The 26,468-nt window shown below is 46.4% G+C and overlaps 1 protein-coding gene across 1 annotated transcript in view; it reads right to left on the bottom strand.

Moving 5' to 3' along the window:
* Positions 1-26,468, bottom strand: part of HIPK2 (homeodomain interacting protein kinase 2) — a 145,053-nt gene that overhangs the window by 46,247 nt on the left and 72,338 nt on the right.

Genomic DNA, 26,468 nt, shown 5'->3' with positions numbered 1-26,468 from the left:
TGCCAGCCGCAGGCGATGCCCACTGAGGCACCTCTGCCCAATGCGTTTCAGTATTAGCCCTGCTGAGGAAGGACAGGACAAGGTAAAAGCATTGTTTCAGCTCTCCAGAAGGATCCCTGGCTGGGGCACATGGCAGGTGTCCAAATAAGCAAGACCAGTCTCAGCTCAGACTTTCAAAAGACCTTAGGGTGAAGCTCATGTCACCTTTCGGCCAGGTAGAAGCTGGTATCAAATCTTAGCCAGGTACTGTGCAGACCATGCAGTCAGTGGAGAGACACACACTCCTCCCAAGGGGCACTGGTCTCACTGCCTTGGGATGGTTTGACCCCCTCCTCACTGATGCTGAAAAGGCCTTGAAGATGAGATTAGATGGGCTTCCTAAACTCCAGCAGCCAAGGTGAGATAAGATAAATCCTCCCCTTAGTGCCCCGAATATTCTGCATTTCAAAAGCAATTTCTATGTGGAAGAATCACAAATATGTTACAAATACCGAAAACCTTGTACAAAACCCACCTCCACACACAAACACCTTCCTTACTTTCCTCACCTCAGCCCAGACTTGCACATGCACTTAAGTGCCACAGTTCCTATTTTACACAAGGATCACCCTAAGGCTTCTCTCCTGCTCTTCTTGCAGATCTTGCAACATTTCTAAAGCCTCAGCTTCTGGAGTCAGGTGATGCACAACAGAAAGAAAACCTTACTTTCCCATACTTCTCTAACTTAAAAAGAAAAAAAAAAAAGCGGAAGACAGATAAAAGAGAGGAACACACATTGCTTTAAAACTTTGATCATTTTAAAAATAGCCTTGGGATTTCTTGGGCCCTGATGCATATTTTGGGAATGCCTGGGACTGGCTATTGAGGAAATCAAGTGCCACCATCCAGGGCTGGAAATAGGACCCATGGTTCCCAGTCTCCCATCTGTCATCAGGATAAGATCTGACACTAGTGAGATCATGCTAAGGATTACCAATTGCAGTGGAAAATATTATGTTTTAATCACGCCATTACATAGTCATGTGAAGACAAGCCTTTAGCCAAGAAACCAAGCAAATGTGTAATTTTTTCCAAAGAAACAAGCAAAGGCCCTGTAGCAAGAACCCATACCCCATCTTCAGTCCACAAACTTCCCCAATTGTGGTTTGACTGGTAATGATAAAAGCCCCAAACTATCTGTTCTCAAACCAGCTATGCAGAACGTAAAAATTACAGGAAATGCTGGGATTTTAAGGTTAGGCTGCTTTGTGCCATTCCCTCAAAAAACATGACAGAAACTTAAAAAGTGGCTACCTTTAGCCCTTCTAGCTTCATCTGTGCTTATTGTTTTCATACCCCACTGTTCTTTAGCCCATTGCGATAAATGTTTTATTCTAACATCAATCTCTCCTTAGGAAGAAGGGGTTAATTTTCCTCCTTTCCTCCTCATTCCGTCATCCCTGCATACTACTACTCATCATCCCTGCATACTACTCGACACCTAGACAAAATGCAGAGAGAAAAAGACAGCTATGGTGACCTGAATCTCATTACTATGTAAATCCTGCATTCAAAGCCATCTGCCTCTCCTTGTCTGCCTTCCACATTGTGAACGAAATGTCCCTGGTCACTAATGAGAGCTCAGCCACACATCGCCTGAAGTTCAAATCCCTCCCTCTAACTCAAGTGGAGGAAGCAGAGGGGTGGACTATTGGTGGGATATTCCCAACGTGATTTTGTGCAGAAACCTCCCTGTTCGTAAAAACCACTTGCACTCCTATTATATGCAGTACACACTTCCTCCCCTCCCTCCCCGCATTTATGCTGCCAATACCTCCAGACCCCTGCAAGAAGGGATGACCTAGAAATCCTGGTTCCAAAATTTCTAATTTTTTTTTCTCATGAGTCTTCAGCTGTCCAGCAGCTTTTCCTTAAAGCTCTGGTTTCTGGAGTGCAGCAATTAGGAGAGAATTTCTGTTTCAGCCACAAGAGAAGTTTTGCATCTCTGCTGTTGGGAAGAAAAGCACAAAAGCAGTGTCTGTACCACTGAAACACATAAAAGGCAACTAAATGGAACACCATTCATTATATTAAACCAGACCTATCGTTGTAGGGAAGAGAGGTGGTGAGGCAGTTCTATTTTACTTTTTTGAAAGCTAGTACTCACATTACTTAATCAAGCCTAAACATTTGTTGCAATCTTTGCCTGTTCAGCCACAAACAGATGATAATTTTTTGAGAGTTATGAGAACCCCTGTGCGAGAGGGGCCAGATGGCAGTGATATGGTGCCCTATGTACACCATGGCCAGCATTCACTGCGGCTTTCTCCCAGCCCTAGCATCATGACTGCAATTTTTCCATGGTAAGGGAGTGGCTCTAAGACAAAAAGATCTTGTTAACTTAATTAAGCAGTCATTAAGACACTGCAAGAACAACAGGTATCGGACACCACACAGGCTTCCAATTTTCAGCTAGCAGACACCTCCCATTTGCCATGCAAAAGAGAGAGATGGAGTCACCCTGGGAGGAGCAGTGGTCTGCCTGCCTGCTGGCACTCTGCTAATGGCCAACGCCAAGCATTTTGGTGGAGGATGCTGCAAGTGCTGTAATGAAACAACTTGTGCGCTGATAAAATGACTTCCAAACCTCTATTGGGTAGAAATTGTTCTGTATGCTCAGTTATGGATGTATAGATCTTCTGCATACAGACCAGTATCTAACACGTGGAACTCTTTCTTAACATAAACATGCCAATTTTTTAAGACAAGGTGAGATCTTGATGCACATGTGACACAGTTCCACAGGCAACATTCTGCTTTCAATAGCATCTTAATTCAGTTGTTTAAAGCCTGATTTTTTTTCATTAGGTTTAAATTTATCACCTCTCACTTCATGTTCACATGGATTGGCCTAGAGGTGAAGATGGAAGCGCCTGAATCACCTTTCTTTTAGCACAAGCTATTTTTATATTTCTGCCCTGTTCTCCCTTGTTTGCAGCAGTTCCTGGCTTCTCAGTGTTCCATCCCATGGATGTTTCAATCCACTTCCACCACCTGACCTTACAGCTCCTCTTCCTGACATGACTGCTTGGAGGCAGGCTAAACAGACCTAGAAACAGTTAAACATGAGGATATTCCCCAGACTTATTTTACACTATTTGCAGAATGCTTTCGTGTTCCAGTCTTCTCCAAGCCTAATATTTTGTTTTCTTTTGGAGTGACACGAGGCATTTCAGCAGATGTTTTATCTGTGAGATCCTCTGAGACAAACAGTCCTTTCTCCAGAGGAGCTGCAGTTAATTTAGGACATGGAATTATATAGAAATAGTTCATTTTTCCTCTTCCAATGTTTACAGCCTTTCGGTACTGCACTGATCTGGCATAATGTCTGTAATCTAGATCAAGTCCCTTAAATGTTCCACACTCTTTTCTGCAGCCTAACCTAAGCAAGTCTGTGGTAACTGCACACTTAAGCACTTCACTGCTGGTCCACCACTTTTTACAGATAATATATAAATTAACTCTGGTCCTAAAATGTGCATGCAGTCCACTCCACAACTGACCTTTTTACTCCTAAAAGCACTCAGATTTAACTCAGCAGTAAGAATGGTGTAATTCTCTTTTCCAAAGAGAAAGAAAAATTTCCATGTCTTGGCCAGTTCTTTATGTGGGATTGCTCCATTCGGCAGCTGGTGACACTACGTAACAGGGGAAAATGCCCTATTAAAGTGTTCGCATCGGAGTATTGCAATTATAAATCAGAAGAATGATTCACATAGCAGCAGGTCCTCCCAGAACAGCACGGAGGTCTTCAGCAGAGCTCTCCGGGGCTGCAAGGGAAGTGTTTTCTGTATGATAATACTGCTTGTTTTAACACAGACTCACCAAACCTTTCAGTTGTGGTGGGGATCTTGTTTGAAACCACGCAAAGGCAGACTACTACCAGATACCTCAGTACGTGCAGGAACATCCCCACTCACCACTCTCTGCCAGTTTTTCGGCTGTGCATCTGCAAAACCCTCAGCACAGTAATTCCAGCCTCCAGTATGAGACACATAGAGGGAAAACAGAAAACTTTGCCCTCCTGTCCTTCCTCAACTGCAGGTTGCCTTTGATGCCTCCCAACAAAGGCATTCTCCTTCTGTATGTACAGACACAACCTGCTCTACAGTTCACACAGATCATGCCAGCATAGGCCAAAGATGTAGAAACCACTCACCATCAACCTGGAAGAGACTAAAGAGCCCTGCCAAGAGCTTGTAACTCCAGGAGAGAGGCAGCCAGCCCATCCCCTCTTCTCCCATCTCCTACCCCTTTCCCAGACCAAATTACCCCCCTGGCCAGCAAAGGGTGACCTGTTCTTCAGCTCAGTGCTGGGTCCAGCAAGTCCTCCATCACCTTGGGGCCCAGCTTGAATACACCCATGCACACCAGAGAGCTGCTGGTGCTGGGTACTGGGGACCCAGTGGATGAAGGTCCCCACGCTGGCAGCGCCTGCAGGACTCCAGAGGCAGAAGTGTCATGTCATCATTTGTTTGCACCTCACATATGACCCCTTCCTGCTTTCAGGCCTGCTGCTGGCAGAGTATTTACTTTAGCAACCCTGCTTTGTGGCAGGGTAATTTCATTGTCTGGTGTTTCTGTCAGGAAAATTAATTACCAGTCTAGCTTCCTGGCTTTTTCACCCACACATCACAGGACATTAAAAACAAATGCCAAAAAAATTCATTTCCACAGACTTGGATTCAGAGTGCTGGGCTCTCTCTGAATTTTAAAACTCCCCTGCAAACTCCCCTCCTTGAGGATAATTTACCACCTCTGGTAGGGTCCTGTGGCTGAGCGTGATTGTCTCAGCAGAGTCCTTCATGGACAAGTATACGTAACAGACAAAAATATAACTCAAAACTTGATACTTGCTGGCACCTTGAGCAGAGAGCATGCCTGCTTCTCGCCTTCAGGGTGACGCTTCTAGAAGAAGGTTGTGGGCAGCTGCAGGCAGAGCTACAGTGATGCTCTCTGCTGAGTCGATACACACAACTCCCATCTTCTTCTGCCTGTTAGTCTCACCTGCCAACACCTGAACTTCAGGAAGCAGCAGCTTTCACATCTCCATCCAGAAAGCCCTGGGCAGAGGCAGAGAGGCAGGAGCCAAACCCCTCAGCCTGAGTGGGCATGTACTGATCAGTTGCACACCCAGGGCTGACCCCTCTCAGTGCTTGTGCTCTCCCATGCACCAAGATACCTCCTGTGAGGAGAAGGAACTGCATCCTTCTCATGTCTTACAAAGGGGTTTTTATTCAAGTGATGGGGCTCCATCCTTCTCTCAGCTGAACCCTTTCTTTGGTATCTTTATGGACTCTTTCTCATACCTGCTCACTTGACCCTTTTGTATTTTGTGGAGGTATCCACTTTTTATTGCCATATACTGCAGCATGCAGAGTACCCTCAGCTCTTAGTTAATGGAGATGGAGAGCATACAGCACCTTTTTTTGTCCCTCTCTACCTTTCAGACCCCAAATCACTTCTTAAGTGAAGGGCTGTAAAAGGAGATGGGCTCATATTCTGGGAGTAAAAGGTTGCAGTTGCTCTTTCCCTCACACCTCCACCTCTCCACTGGAACTGACACCTGAAAGGGATGCAGACATTCAATATTGATGACCTCAAGACTCAATGCCTTCCTCTGCTCCAGGGCTGGGCAGTTGCAGACTTCCTTCCTGTGAAAAAGTCAGCCATCAGGGCCACAGCTTAACACCTACAAGCACCAACAGCTCCTGCTCGCTCACTCCCTCCCTCGCTCACTCCCCATCCCATGTGCTGCTTTCAGCCAGGGAGAGCCAGGCTAACCCTCATTGCTGGCCTCACTGTGGGACCTCTGCATTTCTCCCGCATCACCAAGCACTGAAGTTTGCTCAGATGCTCAGCTGACAACCCTGCAGAAATGGTGCAGCTCTGCAGCCACTTGCTAGGGCCTCAAGGACTGCCACGATCTCTGTGCTGTGTTGGGAAGCACCAACACAGCAGAATCACAAGGGACAGAGTTGGGAGTCAGGACTCATCCCAGAACATGCAGGCACACCATGCCTTTTATATTCCAGAATAAAGTTCAAAGCCTGGAGAGTTTAGTTAACATAGGGATATTCATAAGAGAGGAAAAGGGCCATTGAAGAATGTCATATGATCTATCAAGAGTATGCTGTTTACCCACAAAGATGTTTTAGTTTAAGCTGTAGGGAGGGACGGTGCCTCTGAATGGCCTACTAACTCACTCCCTCTTTCACAGGTCGAACACAGCTATGCCCAGTTTCTGGAAAAGACTGTGCGTGTAGCCAGAGCAATTTCCAGGGCTGTCAGACCACCAGCACAACCACCACTAGAGGGTAGCTCCAACGCTGCATTGCTCACATTGCCCTCACCCATCTCTCAAGATTAGTTTGCAACACATCAAAAAATATCTGTATCGGCTCAGAGGACTGGAAGCTGGATTCACTCAGCCTTCGGTGATGGTTTATGTTACAGGACATAAATATAACCTGGAGGCTGGTAACAAGTGAGGTACCGCAGGGGTTTATCCTGGGCGGGTCTTGTTTAACATCTTTATCACTGACCCGCAGGAGGAGGCAGAGTGCTCTCTCATCCAGTTTACAGGTGCTGCTAAACTGGAGAGACCTGGTGATGGGCTTGAAGACAGAGCTGCCACCCAAAAGGATCTGGACAAACAGGAGGCATGGGCAAACAGAGACCTTCTGAAATGCAGCCAGGACAAATGCGGAGTCCTGCCTCTGGGATGGATCCAAGTCCTGGTGACAACACCTGGGGAACTGCTCATAGGGCAAAGCCATGAGCACCCTGACTTGAGGGGCAGTGGGCTGAAACAAGGACCCTGGTAGCAGCAGCTGGGCCAACAGGCTCCCTGGAGCAGGGCTAGCAGACCAAGGAATGTGCTGACTCACCTGCAGCCACACCTGTGAGACCACATCTGGCTACCATCCATGTTCAGCCTGGGGACCCAAGTGCATGGGTGAACTGGAGCAACCTCACTGGGGAGACACACAGCCATGGGAGACCTGAGAGCAGCCTGCGCCCTTCTATCCTGCCACATGGAGAAGATGGTGCCAAGCTCTTTGCTCAGGTGGGCAGCAGGAGGGGAAGATGACAGACAAAGCAAAACAGGGGAGGTTCCCACTGGGGACAGGGAAAACACCTCCACTGTGCTGATAAATGAACCAACCACCAGTAGAGGCTGCCGCAAGAGGCTGTGCAGTTGCTGTCCTTGGATGCTTTCAAGACCTGGCAAGACAAAGTCCTGATCTTGATCTCATGGCTGACCCTACCCTGACCAGCATGTTGGGCTAAATGACTTCCCAAGGCCCCCTCCCATCTGAACTACTCTAACTCCATACAGTACAGTAACTATACATTTGTCAATAGGAAGGTCACCACAATCCTCCTACATACAGACAAAATACTAAATAGCTGGGAGTGTTTCAGGGGGTGCAGGTGCAGGTCCCAGGGTGTTTTTAGCAAGTGTACATAGGCGGTTCTTTCTGTCTTTTAAAAACAGAGAGCAAGTTACACAAGAATTACTTCTGGACTTGACTGGCATAATTATCAAAGAAGCCTTGGGAGCCTATCATTACTAAGGGTATTTAATAGCAAATAAATCACAGAAGCAGACTAAACTACCCGCCCCTTGACACCACTCATGTTCCACCAGTGTGCTGACTGGGAAGGGTGAAAATACTCCAGATGATGGTGTCAGAGGCTGGCAGGGCTAGCCCGGACACTGGGAAGCCACCCACTCCCTCCATGCCGTGGTACTGGGCCATCCCATGCCTGTGTCACTCCTGGCAAGCATTCAGCCAGCTTGCTTTACAGACCCCACTGGCAGAGCATCCATAAATTTTCCTGTGCCCCAAAGGACCTCGCCCCTTGTAATTTTAAGGAATAATACAGCTGTGCATAGCTGGCTTTATGTCATGCCTGACTACAACTTGTTGTCAACCTTGTGTCTGTTTAATACATACGGAAAAAGCTAACTTCAGACATCTCACTTGACTTTGCCTATACCCAGCTTTCTGCCAGGCTGCACCTCTTCCCTATCTTCACCCAGCTGGGGCCTCAACGCATATTTAGTACCGATAACCTCGTCTCTTTCTCTCGCCTGCTTACCTCTGCCCCCTTTTGTCTCTCATCTTTCCTGCTTTCTTCCTGCACTTAGTGTGGATGAAGAGAGAGGTGGACATCACACACAGAAGCGCTGAAGTTCCCCACCTCCATGGAAGGGGTGCACACCACACACCTGCAAACACAGCCCTGGGCTGCTACGGGGGGCAAGCTGGGCAAGCGCAGATAGCGTGCATCCATCTTTAACAATGGAGTGTCACACAGACACTCACACACCAGACACCCCAATGGGATCTCGACACTCACTGCCAGCATTCACATGAGGCTCTTGGGAAAAGCAATACCCATTGGCTAATCCTAGAAGAGTTTCAAGTAAACCACACTAACATACTCCAAGCACTCGCCATCGCTATGCACCTTTCTTGGAGTTAAGCAAGCCAGATTCAGCCATGAACAAAGCCTGGGTTTAAATGGGGACAGAGGGGTCCCTGCTGGGAAGCTCTACACCACTCTGTTCTCCTATATGCACTGCACATATACATTCCATTTAGGTTAGGGCCTGAAAGAAAACCTCCTGCTCTCTTCAGCAAGAGCGTGTGAGCAAATGACTGAAGCCCTGAGCTGGAGAAGGCAGCGCAGCTGTTTTGTGGAAACAAGACAAAAGATTTAGAAACAGTTGCTTTTTTTCCCTCTCTCATGTCAGGCTGTTTACAGAAACCAAGGGATGAAATTTTGCAGACAAAAACACTGAGAGCAGCCTGTCAGTCTCAGAGGGAGGGAGGGAGAGAGAAGGAGAGGGAGGGGAGCGTAGGCTTCTTTCAGGATTATGGATCATTGCTAAATTGCTCTATCAGTGATTAAACCCATCACTCAAAGCACAGTAACCAAAATATAGCAGATAAAGCCTTTCTCATATACTCTCTACCAGCTGCTCTCTTCCTCCTAAAGCCAGAGGGGAATGAAAATTCCCATAGTTTATATTTTATAAACATCATTTTCCCTGTGCCTTGAAAGTAAAAGCTTTTTCGGACAAGGTACAATAGAACCAAGCTTGTGACAGGAAGATATTAAAGGAGGACTCGCCCTTTCGATTAACAGACTCAAGGAATAAAACAAAATCTCTCCAATCAATATGATTTCTTAGTGCTGACAGGTTAAAACATTTGTCTGTGGGTAAGTGAAGAGGCAGGCCCCAGCCATCAATAGCTGTTAGTTGTTATTTGCCTTTGCCGCTGGGTAGATTGAGATCAACGGCAGGGTGGGCATGGTCCCAGGAAAGGACAGGACATGGCCAAGTGGTGTGTGGCGTTTGGTCTTGCCAGTGACTCTGTGGAGAGAAAAACTGCAAACACGCATCCAAGCGGAGAGAGGAAGCCCTGGGCGGGCAGTGCCGACAGGGAACCATGCAAGGAGGACGACCAGGACCTGACATCCAGCTGGAAAGGCTTCCACGTGGCTGCCAATGTCTGAATAGACATGAGTTTTTAGCAGCACTATACGCACTTGCTGGAGGCTGCGGCTCTAGTTCAGCAAAAACTTTATCATACGCATCACCTGAAGCAAGTATGTGCTTGAGTCCTGGAGAGGGCACTGGATGCAGCTGACATTAAGTATACATTTAGGTGCTTTGCTGAATCTGAATCAGCTAGCAAGTCCTCGTGCACTTGAGCTGGAAATCCTAAGAGGTAAGAAAAGCTATTAAGCCCAGCAATAGAAAAGAAAGCCAGGTCCTGGGTCAGCCGAGAGACCTACTAAGCTTGTCCTAGCCAGAAGTGCATTTTCGTACATCCCTGGAGGAAGCCCTATTGGACCGATCACAGTCATGCTCACCGCTTTGGACTCAAAAATGCAGGACTCCATAAACTTCAGAGAAGGTGCACAGTGCTTTGCACCACGACCATCGCCCTTGGGGGTAATCAGCTCCACACTGACCCAGAAGTGCAGAAACATGCATGTGGAGTGGGGTTGGGGGTGGGGGTGAAGCAACAACAGCTACATTCAGCACAGCATGACCTCTAGTTGTTCTCCGAAACAAAGGGTAATGCACAGAGGGGGAGGGCTGGGGCTTTCCCAGGTTATGGAAGAAATCAGAGAATAGAAAAATCATAATTTGAGAACAAAAGCCCTATCCATGCCAGGCAGTGAATGGATGAGCCACAACGTATTGGGTGCAGAGATTCCCTGAAGGAGGCATCTGATCAAGAGGGGAAGAATGCCAATTATGTGCTCCCATTCATGCCACTGCAATGAAAGCATAATTCTGACTCCGCTTTCTGACCCGCAGTATGCAATTTATGCAAATCCAAGCTGTTCTCGCTTCTTTCAGAGCCAAATACCCACCAATGCCAGAGCTGGCTCTAACTTTTTGTTTTCCTTTTCAAATCTATTGTTTTCACTGTTAAATATTTAAGACCTTTTGTTGTTGCTGATGAGTTTCTTTAGAAATGAAATTGTAATTAAAAAGATCCCAAAGCACACAGAGACAGACAAGAGTTGACTTCTCATCTCCAGCCTTCCATTCTGTCATGCTCAGCTCCATCCCAACCCCTTATCATTCCAACCCAGAGCCCTGCCATGTATCAGCCAAGTGAAGCTCCTTGCATCTGACCCGTAACATTCCCCAAGACTTTTGCTCACAGCAAATACTGAAAGTTGCACCAAGCTGCATGGTGGTTTTATGGGATTAGCCTGAATACTGAGCCAACTGTCAACATAAGACTCCAAATGATTTCTATCCCTGGCAAACGAGGATATGAACCAGACTCAGGCCATGATCCTAAGATTGGCTTCACAGAGCAAGTAGCAGGTCTGAGGCTAAAAATATCAAATTACTGCAGCCTTCCTTTATTTTTTTTTCTTTTAATGATGTCTACTGGATGCTTTTTTTTTTTAATTAGTAAAAGACAAAGACAAAAATAAAGTACTTATCCTGCCTGATCCTCGGAGAAAGGAGCATTGCCCTTTACTTATCTCTGAAGAGCCACACAGATTTAATATTATTATTAGCAGCAACTATTTGTATTTCTGTAGCACGCAGAAGTCCTGGCAGAGACCGGAGCCTCATAATGCTAGACTCTAAAACACAACGTGCTAAGGGACTGTGTCTGCTCCAGAGAATTGATGATCTAAGACGATGTGTGGTGACAGGGGAACAGATTGGTGGAGCAGTTCGCCCAAGATCATACAGTGAGAGCACAGCAAAGCCAAGAAAAGAAGTGGGGTCCTTGCAAACAACGTGCTCTATCTATTAGACCACAACATCTTCCATTTATGATATTTGGGAATAGCAATAATAATACAGGGATTCGAAGGCTCTCTCAAAAGAGAAGGGTATTACTGAGGCAAGGCACATTTTGAAGCAAAATGACCTGTAGATGTTACCCAGCAAGACAGTAGCTGTGTCTGCAACAGCTCATGAAATCCAAAGCCCACTTTAATGCCCTGCTTGGTGAGTCACAGCACCCTGCCTATGCTGTGGACCTGCCTGGTCTACAAAGAAGTTTTAGGAAAAGCCTGGGAATGCCTGCACATAAAGGTACACGTGGCTGGGAACAGCAGGGGCACCTGGCGCTGCCCCAGTTGGCTATTCCTGCTGCAGAGAGTTGAAAAATTCCACCTTCAACTCAAGCCCCACTTGAATCTACACAGCCCATGGTGCAGGTGACAACAGCCCCCTGTACAAGCAGCAGGGTGCAGCACCACATAAAAACATTCCTCTTCCAGAGAGCTGCTGAAACACAAATCCACTCTGAATTTAACTTATTTTTATTGTATTTATATTAGGGTTAACATCTGGAAGTGTTAAGTAGGGCCCCACTGTACTAGGTGCTGTAAAAAAATGTAAGAAAATGGTCGCTGCCCTAAAAGACTTGCAACCTAATTTGGGATCCCTCATCACCCTGGAAATACAAGCTCTGGGACTTGCTGTTCAGGATCTGCTGGGCTGGGATCTGCAAGCAAGCCTGCACAAAACACAGTCCCTCTACTCAATGGAGTGACCACTGACAGTCCGGATCCTGCAACCAACAGGGACAGGAGGGAACCCACAGGTGTGAGCAGCCCCACTGGAAAGCCCCAGCAGCCCAGGCTACTGGCACCCCAATGTTGGTTACATAAAAACTACAATGGAGTAAGGCTTAAGCATATTTGCTGGAAGGACAAAGGATCATCACTGACATCTCAGGTTGCTGATAATACATGGCTGCCTTTAACAAGCCAGCATGGAAAACACCCTCCAGCATCTACCACATCACTGTGGACCTCAAATGCCCAAGGCTCTCAAGCACAAACCTAAACACCGAGGGGTAACTGGGTACCCCCTGCTCCCCATGGAAGATTAGGCCCTGAGCACGGTAATGGTGGTGACCGGCATCCCAAGGGCCTGTGGGGACCAGTGCCCTGTCTGCAGTGGTGAGACTCCGCTCCCCCCATACCACATGTCCCATGACAGCTCCCCTAGTCCCTGCCCTTCCTAGTCCTCCCACTGTCCCCATCAGCCCCTGCTTTACTCTCAAACTCTGCTTGGCTTGCCTGCTTGTTCCATACACCAGTTTATTTCCTCCTGAGATCCCCTCCTTCCCCAGCTCTCCTCCTAGGTTTTATCCTTTCTGGGCTGAATGGCCACTGGTCCAGTGCCTACATAGCAAAAAGGATAGGCAAGGCAAGCCCGAAACACCATCTCTGGGACAGTGCTTTCTGTGAATGCCCTCTGCTCCCACCCAAACTTTATCTCACGTGGGGATGGGGGCTACCACATTTTAGGGGAACAGACTGCAGTTCCCCGATTGTCCAGACACGGAAGAGAACCCTTGCAGCTGTTAGCAGAGGAACAACTCTGACTTTAATCTTTAATGCCACACATCTTACTGGAGCCAGACAGGAAACCAGAACACAAGCAAGAATGCATGCATGGTGTGCAAACAGTCCCGAAGGAATCATGATGCTTGCAGGGAAAAGGCAACACTTCAGAAGGAAGACTTTTAAAATAAAGTCTTCTGCGAACTTCAGTTTATTCTTTATTTAAAACCTTCACATGGAAAATTCAATTGTTCTTCAATGCATCTCTGTACCAAATCAGGAGACTAAATTCAATCATTAAAGTGTGAAGCTGATGAATTTAAATCCATAGTAAGTGCAAATTTCAACACAATTTTAAGTAAGGAGTCGCTCCCAACACCTTCATAACATGTCAACACATAGTCATGTATTTGTTTCTGGGACTCTTCAAATGTCTCCTTTTACAGTTTCATTTTTTTCTTGCCAAAACAAATTCTTAAAGCTATCCCAACGTTCTGAAAAAAATATAAACATTTCCCACATGTTAAAATCCTAGGTGGCCATGACAGAAATTTTGGAGAGACATAACTTGCAGGAAAAAAAAAAAAAAAATCATACAAACCAAACTCTTCTTCCTCTTTGCTACACACAAGGGGAATTTGGACTGATTCCCATCTGATTAATTTTAACTTCTAATTTGTCCTTGGATCGCACTGCGGTATGGATGTCATTTCTTAATTTGACTGTTTTGCAAGTAGCCAGTACTGTCCTTGTAAAGGGCGAAGAAATCCCCATATAACAGGAATGCTTCTGGCTGAGGGGAAGTTTAGAAAATTACTCCAGAAAAATAAATACAAAACCCAAAAGTACTGCCCAGGACATGAAGACAAAGATCCACCCTTTCTTGAAAGAAGAGGCTCTCTTATGTATACATTCATATCTTCAGTTATCGTGACTGACTGTAACCATTTAGCCCTTTCCTATGTCAGCTACAGGGTTCAAGAACATTTCCTGGCATTCTTCACATTTTTTTATGTGTTGCAATTTTATCTGGTGTATATCATATGCTTTCCCCCGAAATGCCTGAACTGAGATATCTTCCCCCTGACGGAGAAGTTTGGGCTTCATAAACATGACTGCAGCTCTCAGAAACCTCATCCCTTGAGGACTGCGTTAGAAATCACTGAAAACAGAGCAAGTTTGGCTTTGATAGGTAAAGCCACAGTATGTTCAAGCAGCAGGGGATGCAAATGGACAAACACCTCCCCTCAAAGACTCTTTCATCCAGGACTGCACCACCAGCTGTAAGCCCTTTGGTTTTGTCACCTCCCTTCCCATCTCCATCTCTGCAGCTCCCCTGTCCGACACCCATTTTAGTTGTAGAAAGTGGTCTTTTGGGTTTAACCAGGACTGTGACAAGAGTCAGAGCTGTTGCCCACACTACAATGGGCAGATGGCCTCCAGCTGGGCTGGGAAGGGGTGGAAAGGTCCCTGCATGAGGTGCAGGTCATTACCCACCATGTGATTTACTACCAACACAGAGCAATATTTAGGGTGCAATAATAAGGCAGTACATGAGTGCTTTACCAACAAACAAGACGGGTAAGGGAATAACTGTATTTCCCCTGTTATTCAAAGAGGAGGTTCACCAAAAGGTTAGCAAGAAAACAATGTGGGCCATCGATCACAGGGACAGCTAACCTAGAAAGGTTACTGCATGCTCCTGCCTCATTTTTCACATATATAATTACCCCGACATTTCTCCTCATGTCCCACCCATCACCAACCACCAAACGCAAACCACCGCTTCTTTATTATGTGTTTTGTTTACACTCCCTGCCACTGCCCCGCAACATGCCACAGTGGCTGAAAGATTAAGTGGCCCAACTCTCCTGTGATCCCTGCAGGGCAGTGTGGTGGGGGAAAGGCAGCTTGAGGGCTTTCCAGCCTTTCCTTCACCTGATGTGAGAAGCTGCTACCTCTCAGTGGAGGTCAAGGTGTGATGGAGGTAGGAGGGACGCGGGGTCTTTACATCTGCCATGTGAGACAGAAAAGCAAGGTAGGGATGGGTGAGGGAAGACTGCTTCCATTCATGAAGGGCTCAGATTTGCTTTTGGATCTTCATCCAACTAAAACAAAATGCCAATATTGCTGAACATACTTGGCACCTCCTAAAGCGCAATCCTACTCTGAACAGTGCCTGTCTAAAAACAGCAACACCAGGCTCCTTGTTTACCGCGTCTTCCTGATGCCTGATCTGAATTTCTCAGTTTAAAAGAATTACTTTTACTTCTTTTTTTCTAACTACCAGTCCAGCAAACCCAACCAAGTCTTCGAGAGCCACTCTGGACTCATTTCTTGCAAATTTATGCAGGCAGACACGGGCAGCCAATCAGAGTTATGCAGAGATGGGCAGGGGAAACACAAAGCAATGATGTGAAGACAATGAATTTGCAGGGAACTCAGTGTGTTTCTACTCCAAGTACAGCATCACGTTTCTGAGGCAGGGAAGCCTGAAGGTCTTTTTTTTAATTTTTTTTTTTTTTTTTTTTTTTTTTTTTTTGCTTTGGGGAAACCTAAAATAGCTTCCTTTGAGACCCCGCACTCTGTAATCACCATTTCTTCCTTCTGCACTATTTCTGGATCTAGGCTTTTCAGTTGTAGAATAATAGTAAATTTGTATAAAATAAGGAAAACTTCTGCTGCAGCAACAATAGTAAGAAATACTTTAAGCCCTAGATCTGAAGAACTATCTTCTGTTCGTGCTTTTTTCTATCCAACCAGAAATTATAATTAATTCTAACAATACTAAAATCATTCTTTTCTAATTGTAACCATATCTGCAATAGAACTCCATGTTGATGTGAAGCAGAATAGAAAAAAAAATTGCTGACAGGAGTGAAAAGCTTGCATGACAGAAGTCACGCAATGATACAAAATCGCATGCCTGTCCTGTTTTGGACCCCAGAAAAGTTCACACCCTACGAATGCTAATGAAGAGAGAATCACCCTGGAAAAGCCAGTACCAGTAGTCTCAACAGGAAATTAAATACAGAATTTCTCTTTAGAAAGAAACTCAGAAAGGTGAGAACTTTTGCTGTGCCTTTGAGGCTGCTCAGCTCTAAGATGCTCACCTCAGGATCCTGATAGAAAACTAGACACAGCTAGGATCCAGAAAAACCAAGGTGTAAGCCTCCTTCACAGTGGTGAAGGCCATCCCTAAAGCTTTGTTTCCGAGTTAGATCCACAACAGACAGTGGAGAGGATGCTGGAAAAAAACCACCACGGACCACAACAGACATTGGTTCCCATGTCCTGGAGGTGCCATGCAAAACCTCTCCTCCACACACTGTGAGAGCCAGCCCCTTCCTCAGCCAAACCCCTTGCTCCCAATACCTACAAGTACATACTGCATTTTCAGATGATGCTTCCCTCCACCAAGCCTTCATGAAAGCAGCATGGGATGGCTGTAACAGTGAGCTGCCGTCTTCGGCACTGACTGCAGCACAGATGTTCCAGCTAGGCACCTCCAGTTCAGCTCTCGCTCCTTCTTTATAGTTGGTCCCCCCACCCCCTCAGTGGGGTGTATCATTATTGAACCTTTGTGGCCTTCCACTCCACATCCCTGTGACTAGAGGTGATCCTGGCACCTCTGCCAGGCCGGGCTGGGAGCTGAGCTCAAGGGAAAACCCACCAGGAGCACTGGCTTTTTGCACTGATGCCCATCCTGCACACAACCAAGGCAGAGGTGGCTCCTGACTAGAAATCAGAGCTACCACCACTATAAAACCTGGATCCAGCTGGGGAAGAGCAGCCAGCGCCCATGTGAAGCCAAGAGAGTAAAAGCCACCTACGCTCACTGAGGGCTGCACTCCGTGCCCTCCTCCCACCCACAAGCACTGTGCTGATGTCTCCTGAGTCAGGCCTGGTTTACAGTTTTCTTCTTTCGTCCAACAGACAAGGCCAGTGTCAGCACAGTGCTCATCCTCTCCTGAATCCACAAGGCGATGTTTACTTGTCACATCAGCAGCAGCACTGACACTGTACCCAAGTACATAAGCTGGGGCATGTGTTGGGGGACACCTCTTGGTTGTTTCTTTCAATACCATTGTTTATTTATTTGCTACAGAAACAAAGAACAAACAACAACATGGTACAAAGACACATGCTCTGGAGAGGAGCAATAGCTGCAAACCCTTCAGGACTGAGTTGGGCCCTCCGAGGATCTATCTCGATTTTAGAAAAATCCCTGCTTTTCCACTCTTCCTTGAAGCAGCAAACTTGATGAGAGAAGGATTAATTAGCTGATGTTTGTAAAGCCCTTTGAAGATGAAGTGTTATTTTTACGTTCAAGTCTCACCAAAGGAAAAAAAATAAAAGGCTAGAGAAAGACTTACGCTGTTTCCTACAGACAGGGGTCTTGGGACTGAGTTCCTGTACTTCTCCAAAGGTATATATTAACTGGCAAGCTGACACTGCAGCCCTTCCCCTGGGGAATGCATTAACAGGGTCTCTGCCCAGCTGCCTATTTTCATGAAACATGTAGAACACAATACCACTAAGACCTCTCCCCCCTGCATCAAATTTGCTTGAATTTGTCCACCAGATACAATACTTAAGGGCAACACAGCAGCAGTGTGATCACGCACATCTCGTTTCCTTAGAAAAGCAGACTAAAAGCAAATGAGGAAGGCCTTTGAATATAGATGCGGAGCGTATGGCTACCCAGAACCCAGGTGGGCTATTTTTTCCTGAAGTGTAAATGACAGAAGTGTTTTATCTTTTTTAAACACTTTGCACCTCCTCTTGGAATTTCTGTATGCCCCTTCTATTTTTTGCAGGTTTTGGGGGTTATTTGTTTGGGTTTTTTTACTCCCCATGTCCTTGGCATCATGAGGATACACCCAAAGCAGAGGCACACTATGGTGCAATACAAGGATCCTGAATGCTGAAAAGCAACAAGAAGCTTACAGGTGGGTGCCCTGCCCTAGGAAGACAAAAATAGCAAGAGGACACACAGGACTGTGATTTATTAGTAGAGCTCTGCTCAACACCTAAAGACAAGGATGACAACAAACTGTTAAAGGTCATGCCTGAAGTGAGCTGGCAACCCAGAAGGGGAAGACTGTGGTATACAGCCCATTACTGTTCCTTCAACTCCGTGACCTCATCAAAATCTCATTACCACCAAAAATAAGCAGTATGCTAGCTTTGACTTATCCTGTTAGATAACATCTAAATATTCATCTTAATGATGATGCCTAATGTCCAGCTCCAGATATGTTTGTTCTCCCACGACCAGGGCTAGCAGCACCTGTCCTGAGCCTACTTTCACCTGAGTTCCTTTCCCTGCTGTCAGCTCAGCAAGGCACAACCAAGAGCTGTGAGGTCCTGCATAAAAACAGCCATCTGGTGAAGGGGCAGGAAGAACCAGTTAAAAACAGAGTAGCTCCAACATATGGAGAAAATAATTCAGTTGGGCAGTGTAGGAAGAAGCAAACCCTATTATAATAATTGTGTTGCCAAGTGATGTTGCAGACTTGTTTTTCCTCTCATAGCTCCTGCACTAAGAACAGAGCTTCCCCCATCATGTGGCACCATCCCCACAGCAAGATCAAACTGTTCTCATGAGTGATTTGTGGGATTACCAGGTTACCACCAAAATTCTGCAGTGTGAACTGAGGACAGAGACAGGAGCATTGCACTCCTCTACCGCTTTGCTTGTTCTTCCATTCTGAGTTGAAACACCAAGACTGGGAAGAGGTGATTCAGTTCAGCTGGGAAGTTCACCTTTTCCCCAAGGAAAGCTGACTCATACTTAGCGCAGGAGGCAATTTCACTAGTGGTAAGCCCAGGTTGGAAAGACTTCTGGACCACCGTACCCAAGGACAGTTAATGCAAATCTGCTTTGGGCTAAGGCACCTCTCTTCCTCAACACAGGAATTCTGGTCCTCCTGTACTCCCCCATATATCTGGGACAGAGCAGCCTGATAAAACCCTGATTATAAACTGGTCCTTCTACAACAGCTCCCCTTCTTCTTCAGACATTTCTGGGTTGCTGATAAAAAGGTACCAGGTGTGCAAGCTCAAAAAGTACTCCTTACCCTGCAGCATAAAGGCAACCCCTCCCTAGAGATCACGCTAATCAGCTCCTCCCCCCCAGAAGCCATTACTACTTGTGCTCCTAGGGTCCGCAATCTGATTATCATCACTGAGATCTAACTATGTGCAAAACAGAGTGTCTCCCAAGGTCCCATCCTGGCTCCCCAGGCCACAGTGGTGCACCCCTCTTGCAAATCTGGCAGGCAAGGGATCCGTCTCTCTGACTGCTCCCTGCCCACTGGCCATGCAGACTAACAGGTAGCCCCCCCCAGACAGCAGTGTAAAATAAGACGCTAGCACCATCACCTCGGTTAGCATGTGCTGCTGCCAAGGCCAGCATGTGAGACAGCACAGATGCCCATGCCAGGCTAACTCTGGGGCAAGTATGGATCTGGATGTTAAGTACAGCCACCACGCTGAATGATGGCAGGTAACCCCAATTCTCCTGCCTCTTAGGGACATACCTTCCTACTGAGCCATTTGTTACAGGCATGCTTTTTCAGGTAAAAGCAGCTCAGGTCCAGATTCAAGGCTCTAGATTTTTCTTGGTAAAGAACTTGCTTTTTACCTCTTTTTCCTTTGTTTCCTTCCTCCCCACCACCTTCCCCCTTTCTCCCTCTCACCCGTTCCTATGCTGCGTCGTTCCACTGGGCTGCATTTATTTCCAGACCCAGATACGCATGGTTGTAACCAGAGATTTCCTTGCACAAGCAGCCTTGCAGCTTCCAGCTGAAGGTGGAGAAACCTACTAGTGTCTCTGGAGGCATGGAAGACAGAGCAGAAAGCACAGCCTCTTGCTGCAGTCATCATTCCCAGGCAAGCAAAATCCCAGTCAGAGACCAGTTAACGTATTAGTCATTAATTCTGGATAAAAGGAAATTTATTTGCACGGCCCTGCTTAGACAAGACTGAAATCTTAACTTACCCCTCCCCCTCCCCCTGCTCTCCTTTAATAGCTTATTAATATTGTACACCAGCACAAACCAACATGCAAATATAGCTCTATGCAAATACGGCTCAACGCAAAGACAGCTGCACTTAGTTCAGTGCGCTAGTGCAACTCCAGAGGAAGAGCCAGGGGAAAAATAAATCATATAGATGATAAAGCATGTCTTAACTTCCAAATTTCCAGGGAGAAAGCAGTGTGTGCGCATCTGTCAGAACAGAGTTTACCAAGTTTCATCAAGGAGATAAGGTAGTTAATACTCTGCTTAATTAGAGGCTGCAGTTCTTTTTGGGATGTCGAGAGGATTGCCCTCTTAAGAGTCTAAGGCTCTGTCTCACAAAACCTACTTCTAAAGTGGAGTTAAAAGTGCAACTCTGCTCAGTAAAAGCAGTACTGTCAACTTTCCTGTTCATTATTTCTCTGTAATTCCGCATTAGATACGCTTAGTTTCTAGACAGAAGCCTTTTTACAGTTTTCCCTGAAGCACAGTCCTGCAAACAACAGCCCTGAATTTGAAAGTTAATCACTTCCATTCCTTCTCGAGCACTGCTACCAGCATTGCATTAATTGCTGCTGGCAATCAACAGGTCCCCAGGTATAATGCTGATGAGGGGCACAAGTATTTCTACTGAGAGTTTTGAAGGCATACCTAACAGCATGAAAATTTTACCTCAACGCATATGCTGTCTGGCCTCATGGAGCAGGGTCTAGGTCAAGGACGTTCACAAGAGCTGCTGATAACTACCATACTTGCCTGCAAGCAGAAGTTCCATGTGACTCTAGCTGTGAGAAGCAAGGCAGCAGGTCAACCACTAGGACATGGGTGGTACCAGAAAGACCCAAGCACGTCGTATTTCCATAAAGACAGCTGCTGGACTTTCAGAAATTGTAATATACCCAAGCAAGGCAAGCACAGTTTATTAATCCTACTTTATAGCTGGGAAAACTAAGAGATGTAGCAGAACAATAATTTCAATGAGTTCACAAGCAAACAAATAACTTCCTTTGACCCAACCTTGTATGTTAGCCACAAGACCATCTTTAGATACAAGTGCCAAGTTTGTTAGGAATACATATTACTGCAGTTGGTGATCTTGCATTCAGAAATATTTCTCAGCTGTAAAGGAGAGCTGAGAACGCATTAAGGTCACCGAGCACTTTTTGAGAACAAGCAGTCCAAGGAATGTCATTTTTGTTGAAGAACTATTTGGAAATGAGGTTCCCATCTGGAAAGATCATCTGCTAGAAGTGACAAAGGAAAGAGGTCATCGGTCTTGCTCAATAAATACAGAAACAACATGTCCCTACTCTTAGCATAGGAATCACGAGTCTCCAAGAAGATGGAGTTCAGAAAAGAATTAAAGCTCAAGACCGAGCAGTAGCACCTTGCACCCCTCACCAGTGCCTCTTCCAGCTGACACTGCTTCAGCAGTGAGCCCAGGGGAAGGAAGAAGGCATCCTTCTGGAATCAGAAAGGGAAGAGGCAACATCCAGAAGGAACGCAGGCAACCTCTCTTTTCCCCCAAAGCTACTGGGCCATATTTGTAAAAGTTACCTCTGCATGCTTCCTCCGTGCACTAGGTTTTATGCGTTATGCAAATAACAACTTCAAAATGAGGGAAGAAGGATATACAAAACAATATAAACCCAGAAATCTTTACAAAGCAATGTCCTGTCTTTGATTCAAGCCCAAGATCCATTACTTTGCTCTTAACTGTACTCCGTACTATTATCCCATATACCGCTCTTTATTACAGATAATGCTGTAGATCCACGCCTGCTGCCTGGCAGTGCTTTTATTTGGAAATAACCATAGGCAGACATCTGGCATGTAGCAACACATCAGAAAGGGCCTCAGCAATTTTATTTTATTTTTTTTTTTAAATTTCAGCGCAGCCACTCTTTCAGCGCTCTTCCTTCTTTATGTAACTGGGAAAGGGCTGAGGTGAGAAGGATCCCACACAGAAAAAGAGCTGGCTTGCAATGCAGAAGAATGAAAGCACTGCTAAGAAAATGAGAAGACAGCTGGCTTCCACAAAGGGTGCCAGACCTCGTGTCTAAAATTAAAGAATCTCATGTTCTGAGGAAAGCACCTAGTCTTGCCCTTAAGCAGAAAATTAAAAAGCAAGAACCAGAGCACACCATGTGATCATTAGTGTCCTATAAAAACCTTACACAGGTTGGGAGCCAGATTAAATCCTACATGTCAGTTGTACCTGACAGGCTTTATTTTTCAGTGGTTTGTTTCAAGGCCTGCATGAATGGAGTTCAAAAAAATGATTGGTCAGCAGCCAGCAGCTGGACCCACCTGACAAAAACAGTCACTTCTGGTAGCACGGTTGCACAGCCCTAGACAGGCCCAACACCAAGAGAGTCATGAGGCTGACTTAGCCCTTTACCTAGATATGACCTCTCCAGGCCATGCAAGAGGGAAAAGAAAAAGGGGAACAGGCATTTCACCCCTGCTTCGACACCGGTCATGCTACCACACTCCCTACCTTCCCTGTCTACTTCTCCAGCATAAGCCTAACTGTTCTTGATCAGAGGGAGACACCCTGATCAACAGAGATGAGGAACAAAGCAGGCAGCAACAGGGCAACTCCTACACAGCTCTAGGCCAACGTCAACAGCACGTACCAGTTGCAGACTGGAGTCCCACCTCCACGGGAGGCAGAGGGAAGCACACCCCTGGCGTGTCTTGGCTGTTGTGAAGGCTGTGGTCTCTAGGCACATCTCCCCGTGGCACTGCTGGTTTAATGAGCCTCTGCCCCACACCCCAGGTCCCACCCCTGGGCTCTCCCGCAGGACAAGCTGGTACAAATGCTCACTAAGTCACATGGGGGTGAACCGTCTCTGATGCACTGGGGAGGAAAGATGGGGAGACAGAGGCAGCACTGCTCAGGCAGCTGTCACCAAAGGGCACAATGTGAGTGCACCCCAAGAAGACAATAGCTGCCTTGGTGAGCTCAGCACCAAGCTATCACACACATACATGAAAAAATCAAGCCAGAGCAACAACTAATTGCTGACCCAGGACTCATTTCTCCTACGTTCCCAGCAACAGTCTTTCAGGTGTGCTGGGTGGTTTGGACTTTAATCACAGATGAAGGGTATTTTCCCTCACATAAAAGCAGAAACCCCTCAGAAGGCAGCCCGGCCATGCCATTGCTGTGATTCACCGGGCGCCTGAAGGAGGGGTTGGCAGAGGAAGGGCCTCATAAGGCATCACAGACTTTACACTGTCCCCTGTCCCCACCTGCAGAGCTGCCAGGGACATGAGCTTTGCTTTTCATATTAATGCATAGTAAATTAATCTCTTTTAAGAAGGAAGGGGGACATTGCATCACCTTGCAGTTTCCCAGCACTTCTGAATGTGTTTCCCACCAACACCACAAGCAAAGCGTCTCACACCCAGAAGGCAGAGAACATCACAGAAAAGGAAAAGAAGAATTTACCACTCCTGATCAGGTAACAAATATGGGGGGAAAATGTCCCTGGCAAACAGGCAGAAGCACTTGGGAGCAAAATCTTGTATGCTTCATCAACCTCCTCCCAAATCACTTCTATTCAGGAAAAAAAAAAAAAAGTTGTTATCAAGAAGTAATTTTAAAAAATTAATTTTGCACCAACAGTTCTTGCATCACTTTTTTTGCTGGCTGAGGACACTACATACTACTTCAGTCTTCGAAGATTTTCTTTAAGACTTATTTTCTTCCTGGCTTCAGGCCAAACCCTGGTATTCTTTTTACTTGGGGGAAGTCCTCAGGAAAGTCTGTCACAGATTTGTCTCAAAATGTCTTTGCCTGTAAAGCTTCATCTCTTCCCATCACTGACTAACACATGAAAACAATCCAGATCTGCTTGTCAGGAATTTGGTAGGATCAGAGAAATTACCTCGCTGCAGCAACCTTGGCTGCAACAGGCTGCGGAAATAACCTTCACACTCCATAGGCTGAACTATGAGAAGCCACCTGAGAATTAATGTACACTGTTATCAATATTAATATGAGAATGAACACTTATTTCCCCTGCTCCTACTTTCCTGGAAACTAACTATGAAGATGAGGCCCCAAGCGGCTTCATGTGCTCGTTTGGTGGGCAACCAGCAGAAAGCTGGTACAGACCCTCTCCCTTGCTCCCCATCCTGCCTTGCCCCTGCCCAGCCACCCCCCAGTTCAAAGTTGCCCGAGGCCTTGGTTCTTATCATGAAATGTTCTGCCAAATCAAATGTAAACAAATGACATGCACAGTTGACATGGCAACAAAGCAGCCCTGCACGCAAGGGCTGTGGCGGCAGCAGCATTTAACTCTGCCGGGCTGGGCACAAATTTGCAGGCAAGACCAGAGCATCCAGGAAACTGTGAAGGTAAACAGCATCTCCTCTCCTTTCCCCAGGTGTCTGGAGAAACAGCCTGCTCAGCACCCAGGGGTCAGCTGAGAGAACAGCCACACCACCTCCTGCAAGATGTCTTCAAATTTCCAGACAGTTTTGGGTAGCGGAAGACGAGCTCTAGAGCAGCACACCTGCTTATACAACTCAAGCCTCTCACAAAGGAGTTCAGCATCTCAGACTAATCTTTCCTACTGAAGACTGGCAGCATATCCCTCTTCCCATGTGACCCACCCTTGTGTACGGGTCATTTACAGGAGTAGAGCCCAGGCATCCACCACACACAGAAGAATGATAAAAAGCAGGAGAGAGTATGAAAGGGCTCAGGGAAGGGATGCAGCAGCACACTGGTACGATACTTGGTATACTATATTGCTCTATTCGCCCCCTTCACAAATCTCCTACCAAAATACAGCCCTAGGCATATACATATTTAATAAAAGGAGTCAGAATAAAAGTCAGCACTGCACTTGGGCTCACCTCAGATGCTGCAGTTTTGTCAGCTCTCTTACTGTAAGTCAGATTCAACAAAAGGTTGGAGCCAAAAGGCAGGCATTTACCTGCAAACACTTTGGGGCAGGGACTGCAACTGTGTGATTTGACACCGCTTTTCCCTACAGACCTCATTGTCTTCTAATTTTAGATGCCCAGGACAATTTTCATGCTCTGACCTAATAAAAAATACCACACACTGTCAAAGAGCATCTCACTTTTATTGCGGTGGCAGTACAGTTCCAGGGACAGGGGCACAAAAATATGTGGTGAAGCCTGCACGGAGCATAAACACTTTGGAGTGTCAGCACCGGGAAGCATCCTTTTTGGAGCAGACTATTTCAGTTTCACCTCTCTGAGGAAGGCGTGCAATGTCTGAGCACCCTTCCAGGGGAGCCTAGCAAGGAACTTCAAGTCTGCAAGGCAAAGTCCCTTTAAATAAAAGCGGCTGCTGATGTTAAGATAAGCATCCAAGCAGTAAAAATCATGAAGCTGGCTCTTAAATAATGAGTGCTGATGGCCCCCTCTGCTTGCATTCCTAGCCTAATTACTTACACTGTTAGTTCAGCCCTATACGCCTTTCAAATGCTGCCATTTAAAAATGAAAGTTAAATCCACTTGGAGTGGCCAGGAACTAATGGGAACCACCGTGTATGCACATTGCTGCCAGAGGTGAGGGTCTTGGCACAGGGGCCCTTCCCCTTGGTCTCTACTTGCAACAGGGAACATTATTTAAAAATCAGCTTACAAATGGAAGAATAGCTCTTTAAGATGGAGGAATCTGCAGCTTGTGAGCTTGGGAATTCAAATTGCTGCCTTGCACGAGACATTAAGAGGCTCAGGTTATGGTGCTGACGCCAAGGAAGGCAGAAGGAGCAGCTCCAGACCAAGGAACCACAGGCTCGGGTTGCAGCCACGCTGCTGCCCTTTGCTGGGACCTCCTTCAGCTCCATCCAGCTCCAGGACAGCACTCACAGGTGTCCTTGGGCCTTGCAGTGCGTGCCCCAACCATGTTCCAGCCACACAGACAGGCCACCCACTGCATACAGACAGGTATATGAAATCCCATCAACAAATCACAGCCTCTGAGACCAAATTAAGAGGGTTATGTGTTGCTCAAAGGAAAAACAAAACCCCCAAACCGAGACAGGACTGCGCATACTGAACGGGATCAGGAAATGGCAGGAAGGAAGAGGGACAGGTAATGGTTTTGGTGAAGAGGTCAGGGCCCAGACCACTGCATCATCCTTCACCCCACTGCCGCAAGAGGAGTGCCCACCAGAAGAAAGGCTGCAACCCCACGGGGTAGCAACCCTGCTGGTGTCTCACATGTGCTCTTCCCATTTAGTTTAGCACCAACATTTTGGCTCCAGAAGCTATACTGGCAAAAACTTCTTTCCTGAAAATTTATCACATCCCTTTATACAAAGCTGCCAGAAACATTTATAGCCACTTATCTAACAGTATCTGCTTTCACTTCAGTCATTAAGGAAATAAACAGAGGCTGGAAAAGAGTATGGAAAAGGGGCCTCTACTTTGGAGACACCACAGCCTCTGACTACCAGAGACAAGCAAACACTGCCCTGCCTCAGAAACAGGCTAGCGTGACAACAGTGATGGATTATGGAGAGGGATTGCTTCTCAAAATGACGTCCAATT

Source organism: Falco peregrinus, chromosome 6 (assembly GCF_023634155.1).
Source record: "Falco peregrinus isolate bFalPer1 chromosome 6, bFalPer1.pri, whole genome shotgun sequence".
NCBI lineage: Eukaryota > Metazoa > Chordata > Aves > Falconiformes > Falconidae > Falco > Falco peregrinus.
The sequence above is the reverse complement of the archived record's forward strand: the minus strand, read 5'-3'. Positions and strand labels throughout refer to the sequence as shown.